Genomic DNA, 7,510 nt, shown 5'->3' with positions numbered 1-7,510 from the left:
AACTGGAGAAGTTATTTTTGGAAGGAAAGCAACCCAGGGAACTTGGAGTGCATGTCAGGGGAGATACGGGCTGCCCACGAGGGTGGGGGGCGCACCCACCTCCCGGGCGCGCCCCCTGCCTCGTGGGGCCCCTGTAGCTCCTCCAACGTACCCCCTGCACCCATATATACTCTTGTACCCTAAAACTTCCAGAACAGAAGATAGATCGGGAGTTCCGCTGCCGCAAGCCTCTGTAGCCACCAAAAACCTCTCAGGAGCCCGTTCCGGCGCCCTACCGGAGGGGGATCCCATCACCGGTGGCCATCTTCATCATCCCGGCGCTATCCATGACGAGGAGGGAGTAGTTCACCCTCGGGGCTGAGGGTATGTACCAGTAGCTATGTGTTTGATCTCTCTCTCTCTCTCGTGTTCTCTCTCGTGTTCCCTCTATGGCACGATCTTGATGTATCCCGAGCTTTGCTATTGTAGTGGGATCTTATGATGTTTCTCCCCCTCTAATCTCTTGTGATGAATTGAGTTTCCCCTTTGAAGTTATCTTATCGGATTGAGTCTTTTATGAAGAACACTTGATGTATGTCTTGCCGTGATTATCTTGGTGACAATGGGATATCATGTGCCACTTGATGTATGTTTTGGTGATCAACTTGCGGGTTTCGTGACATTGGGAACCTATGCATAGGGGTTGGCACACGTTCTTGACTCTCTGGTAGAAACTTTGGGGCACTCTTTGAAGTACTTTTATGTTGGTTGGATGAATCTGAGATTGTGTAATGCATATCGTATAATCATGCCCACGGATACTTGAGGTGACAATGGAGTATCTAGGTGACATTAGGGTTTTGGTTGATTTGTGTCTTAAGGTGTTATTCTAGTACGAACTCTTTTATAGATTGATCCGAAAGAATAACTTTGAGGTGGTTTCGTACCCTACCATAATCTCTACGTTTGTTCTCCGCTATTAGTGGCTTTGGAGTGACTCTTTGTTGCATGTTGAGGGCTTGTTATATTATCTATCTATGTTATTATTGTTGAGAGAACTTGCACTAGTGAAAGTATGAACCCTAGGCCTTGTTTCCTATCATTGCAATACCGTTTACGCTCACTTTTACCACTTGTTACCTTGCTGTTTTTATATTTTCAGATTACAAAAACCTATATCTACTATATATTTTGCACTTGTATCACCATCTCTTCGCCGAACTAGTGCACCTATACAATTTACCATTGTATTGGGTGTGTTGGGGACACAAGAGACTTTTTGTTATTTGGTTGCAGGGTTGTTTGAGAGAGACCATCTCCATCCTACGCCTCCTACGGATTGATAAACCTTAGGTCATCCACTTGAGGGAAATTTGCTACTGTCCTACAAACTTGTGCACTTGTAGGCCCAACAATGTCTACAGAAAGAAGGTTGTGTAGTAGACATCAACTATCAACAACGGGATAAATTATACCTGCCTCGAGGAGCTTTAGTATCTCCTTTCTTACTACTTCTTTCATCTTAGGATTCAATCGTCGTTGAGGATCTCTAACTGGTTTGGCATCTTCCTCCACTTTAATTTTGTGTTGGCATAGAGTGGGACTAATGGCCTTAAGATCATCCAGAGTATACCCAATAGCAGCACGATGCTTCTTTAGAGTTTCCAATAATCTTTCTTCTTCTTGCTCTGAAAGTTTAGCACTAATAATAACATGATATATTTTCTTTTCGTCAAGATAAGCATACTTAAGATTATCAGGTAATGGTTTGAGCTCAAACACGGGATCACCCTTGGGTGGAGGGGGATCCCCTAGGATTTCAACAGGTAAGTTGTGTTTCAGAATAGGACCCTGTTGAAGGAACACTTCATCTATTTCCCTTCTTTCATTCATAAACATATCATTTTCATGGTCTAGCAAATATTGTTCTAACGGATCAGTAGGAGGCAAAGCAATAGATGCAAGACCAATAATTTCATCCTTACTAGGTGATTCTTTATCACGGGGCTGTCTACGAAACTTAGCAAAATTAAACTCATGAGACATATCCCCTAAACCAAATGTAACATTATCCTTTTCACAATCAATCCTAGCATTAACAGTATTCAAGAAGGGTAATAATGGGACAAAAATCATCTTGTGGGGAACCAAGAACAAGAAAATCAGCATGATATTTAACATTTCCACACAAGAGTTCAACATCTCTAACAATCCCAACTGGCTTAAAGGTGTCCCTATTGGCAAGCTTAATGGTAATATCAATATCTTCTATTTCAGCTGGTGCAATATCATGCATAATTTCTTTATATAAGTCATAGAGTATTGCACTAGCACTAGCACCCATATCACATAAGCCATGATAACAATTATCTCCTATTTTAACATAAATAACAGGCATGCCTACTACAGGTCTATGTATCTTAGCATCTCGTCTCGCAATATTAGCAGCCTGTTCACAGAAGTAAATAACATGCCCATCTAAATTATCATCAAAGAGATCTTTAACCATAGCAATACTAGGTTCAACTTTGATTTGCTCAGGAGGTGTATAAGTTCTAGTATTACTCTTACGAACAACAGTTGAAGTTTTAGCATGATCCTTTATCCTAACAGGAAAAGGAGGTTTCTCAACATAAGTAGTAGGAACAATAGGATCATCATAAGTGATAGTCTTTTCTTCAACTGTAATAGGTGCAACTACTTTTACTTCAATGGGAGGATTATATTTAAACCACTTCTCCTTAGGGAGATCAACGTGAGTAGCAAAAGATTCACAAAAAGCAGCTACTATCTCAAAGTCAAGTCCATACTTAGTGCTAAATCCACGAAAAGCATCGGTATCCATAAAAGATTTAACACAATCAAACTTAGGTGTTATACCTGACTCCTTACCATCATCAGAACCCCAATCTTCAGAGTTATGTTTAATTCTCTCCAATAATTCCCACTTGAATTCAGTAGTCTTCAGCATATAAGAACCAGCACAGGAAGTATCGAGCATGGTGCGATCACTGAGAGAAAGACGAGCATAAAAGTTTTGAATAATCATTTCTCTCGAGAGCTCATGATTGGGGCATGAATATAACATTGACTTAAGCCTCCCCCAAGCTTGAGTGATGCTTTCTCCTTCGCGAGGCCAGAAATTATATATGTAATTACGATCAGGATGAACAAGATGCATAGGAAGAACTTCTGGTGAAATTCCAACTTTAATCGTTTATAATTCCAAGATCATGTATCATCACATAGCCTATACCATGTCATTGTGTCTCCCTTCAAAGATAAAGGGAATACCTTCCTCTTAACAACATCATCAGGAATACCTGCAAGCTTAAATAATCCACAAACTTCATCCACAAAGATAAGGTGTAAACCGGGATGCAATGTTCCATCTCCTGCAAAGGGATTAGCTAGCAGTTTCTCTATCATACCCGAAGGAATATCAAAGTAAATATTTTCAGTAGGTTCAGTAGGTTGAGGAGCAACTCTTTGCTCTACTGGTCGGGGTGAAGATACCCCGAACAAGCCCATCAAAGGATTAGTTTCCATAGTAACAAGTGACAGAAAATTTCAGCACACTATATAAATGTTTCCTTACCAAGTTCCACTCACCAAAGGCGCTACACTCCCCGTCAACGGCACCAGAAAAGAGTCTTGATGACCCACAAGTAGAGGGGATCTATCGTAGTCCTTTCGATAAGTAAGAGTGTCGAACCCAACGAGGAGCAGTAGGAAATGACAAGCGGTTTTCAGTAAGGTTTTCTCTGCAAGCACTGAAATTGTAGGTAACAGATAGTTTTGTGATAAGATAATTTGTAACGGGTAACAAGCAATGAAAGTAAATAATGTGCAGCAAGGTGGCCCAATCCTTTTTGTAGCAAAGGACAAGCCTGGACAATTTCTTATAATGAGAAAAGCGCTCCCAAGGACACATGGGAATTATCGTCAAGCTAGTTTTCATCACGCTCATATGATTCACGTTCGGTACTTTGATAATTTGACATGTGGGTGGACCGGTGCTTGGGTACTGCCCTTACTTGGACAAGCATCCCACTTATGATTAACCCCTATTGCAAGCATCCGCAACTACAAAAGAAGTATTAAGGTAAACCTAACCACATCATTAGACATATGGATCCAAATCAGCCCCTTACGAAGCAACACATAAACTAGGGTTTAAGCTTCTGTCACTCTAGCAACCCATCATCTACTTATTACTTCCCAATGACTTCCTATAGGCCCAAATAATGGTGAAGTGTCATGTAGTCGATGTTCACGTAACACCACTAGAAGAGAGACAACATACATCTCATCAAAATATCGAACGAATACCAAATTCACATGACTACTAATAGCAAGACTTCACCCATGTCCTCAGGAACAAACGTAACTACTCACAAAGCACATTCATGTTCATGATCATAGGAGTATTAATATGCATTAAGGATCTGAACATATGATCTTCCACCAAGTAAACCAATTAGCATCAACTACAAGGAGTAATCAACACTACTAGCAACCCACAGGTACCAATTTGTGGTTTTGATACAAGATTGGATACAAGAGATGAACTAGGGTTTTGAGAGGAGATGGTGCTGGTGAAGATGTTGATGGAGATTGGCCCCCTCCCGATGAGAGGATCGTTGGTGATGACGATTGTGATGATTTCCCCCTCCCGGAGGGAAGTTTCCCCGGCAGAATAGCTCCGCCGGAGCCCTAGATTGGTTCCACCTCGTGGCGGCGGAGTTTCGTCCCGTAAGCTTGCTTAGGATTTTTTTCCAGGGTAAAAGCCTTCATATAGCAAAAGATGGGCGCACCGGAGGGCCACCAGGGGGCCCAGGAGACAGGGGCGCGCCCAGGAAGGGTGGGCGCGCCCCGCACCCTCCTAGCCAGAGTGTGGGCCCCCTCTAGTAGTTTCTTCGCTCAATAATTTTTATTAATTCCATAAATAACTTCCGTGGAGTTTCAAGATTTTTGGAGTTGTGCAGAATAGGTTTCTAATATTTGCTCCTTTCCCAGCCAGAATTCCAGCTGCCGGCATTCCCCCTCTTCATGGTAAACTTTATAAAATAAGAGAGAATAGCCATAAGTATTGAGATATAATATTTAATAATAGCCCATAATGCAATAAATATTGATATAAAAGCATGATGCAAAATGGACGCATCAATAACTAATCATACATAAAAGAATTCAGAGGAGATTCAAACATTTCTCATAGATAAACTTGATCATAAACCCACAATTCATCGGATCTTGACAAACACACCGCAAAAAGAGTTACATCGAATAGATCTCCAAGAAGATCGAGGAGAAGTTTGTATTGAGATTCAAAGAGAGAGAACAAGCCATCTAGCTAATAACTATGGACCCAAAGGTCTGTGGTAAACTACTCACAACTCATCAGAGAGGCTATGGTGTTGATGTAGAAGCCCTCCATGGTCGATTCCCCCTCCGGTGGAGCACCAGCGAAGGCTCGAAGATGGGATCTCGCGGATACAGAAGGTTGCGGCGGTGGAAATAGGGTTTCGTGGTGCTCCTAGATGTTTTCAGGGTATGAGAGTATATATAGGCGAAGGAGGTCGGTCAGGGGAGCCACGATGGGCCCACGAGGGTGGGGGGCGTGCCCACCCCCCTAGGGCACGCCAGGCACCCTTGTGGCGCCTCGGCTGCTTCTTCACGTCCACTCCAAGTCTCTTGTATTGCATTTGTTCCAAAAAGATCGCTCCCGAAGGTTTCATTCCGTTTGGACTCCGTTTGACATTCCTTTTCTTCGAAACACTGAAATAGGCAAAAAAAAATAGCAATTCGGGCTGGGCCTCCAGTTAGTAGGTTAGTCCCAAAAATGATATGGAAGTGTAGAGTAAAACCCATAAACATCCAAAACGTGTAATATAATAGCATGGAACAATCAAAAATTATAGATACGTTGGAGACATATCACTCACGTATCGGGAGCCTTGGAGATTTCTTCTTCGAGGAACCACCTTGGAACATCTTCCTAAGCATTCTCTTCCTCTGAAAATTTCTGAAATTTTTAGTGACTCGAAATAGAAGTAAACCAAACCAAAAAAATTGATAGCAATACTCCCACAAGTGTCTAGAGGCTATATCATGCAACAAAACTACTTTGAACCATATAAATTTGACATGCAAGGTCCAGAACATGGTCACCACAACAGCAAAAATTTGCAATATATAAAGCACTAGAGCAAAAAGTAATTGGACCATTGGAGGAGTCACATACCGAAGAACAATCCGCCAAAATAGTTTCAGAAATGGAGCTCTAAGCAAGGAGATCGAAAATGGCAGCAAGATGAGCAAGAACGCGAGTTTGACAATGGGATGATTTTTTCTGGATGAAGAGAAGTGCATGGGTGGCTGGAATAAGTGAGGGGGCCTACATGGGCCCCACAAGCTTGCATGGCGCGCCATGTGAGCTTGTGGCTCACACGTGCACCCCCTGGGTGTGTTCAGTGCCAATATTTTAAATAATACAAAAAATCATATAAAATTTTCTGGGCATTCGAAGAACTTTTATTTTCTGGGCATTTTTTATTGCATGGATAATTCTGAAAACAGTAAAATAATAGCATTTCTACTTTATTAATACTAAATAACAGAATGTAAAAAGTGGGTACAGAAGGTCGTGATTACTAAATTCATCCATCTCATGCCCGCCAAAAGGAATCCATTAATAAGGTTGATCAAGTCTTATTAACAAACTTCTTTCGAATGACATGAAACCGGTGAATCTTCGTATAACACTAGGTTATCTCAACGGGGATATGCATGTCCCCAACAATAATAATTTCATATTTCTTTTTGATAGTAGGAAAAGGGAATTCAAAATCTCCAATAGTAATTGTTGAAAATTTTCCAATAGAATTGATACTATTCACTAGAGGTTGTTTCTTCGGAAAGTGTATCGTGTGCTCATTACCATTAACATGAAAAGTGACATTGCCTTTATTGCAATCAATAACATCCCCTGCAGTGTTCAAAATAGGTCTACCAAGGATGATCGACATACTGTCGTCCTAGGGTATTTCAAGAATAACAAAGTCCGTTAAAATAGTAACATTTGCAACTATGATAGGCACATCCTCACAAATACTGATGGGTATAGCAGTTGATTTATCAGCCATTTGCAAAGAAATTTCAGTTGATGTCAACTTATTCAAATCAAGTCTTCGATACAAAGAGAAAGGCATAACACTAACACCTGCTCCTAAATCACATAAAGCAGTTTTAACATAGTTTCTTTTAATGGAGCATTGTATAGTTGGTATTCCTGGGTCTCCTAGTTTCTTTGTTATTCCATCCTTAAATATATAATTAGCAAGCATGGTGGAAATTTTAGCTTCCGGTACATATACATGGCATAAGGAGACATTTTTAGAATATCGGTCAAACGTAAGCGCAAAAAGACAGGTCTAAGCATTTCAATAAAGCGCTCAAATTCTTCATCATCCTTATTCTTTGAAGCTTTAGGAGGAAAAGGCATGGGTTTCTAAACCCATGGTTCTCT

This window comes from Triticum dicoccoides, chromosome 4B (genome assembly GCF_002162155.2).
Source record: "Triticum dicoccoides isolate Atlit2015 ecotype Zavitan chromosome 4B, WEW_v2.0, whole genome shotgun sequence".
Taxonomy (NCBI): domain Eukaryota; kingdom Viridiplantae; phylum Streptophyta; class Magnoliopsida; order Poales; family Poaceae; genus Triticum; species Triticum dicoccoides.
Note: the sequence above shows the minus strand (reverse complement) of the source record.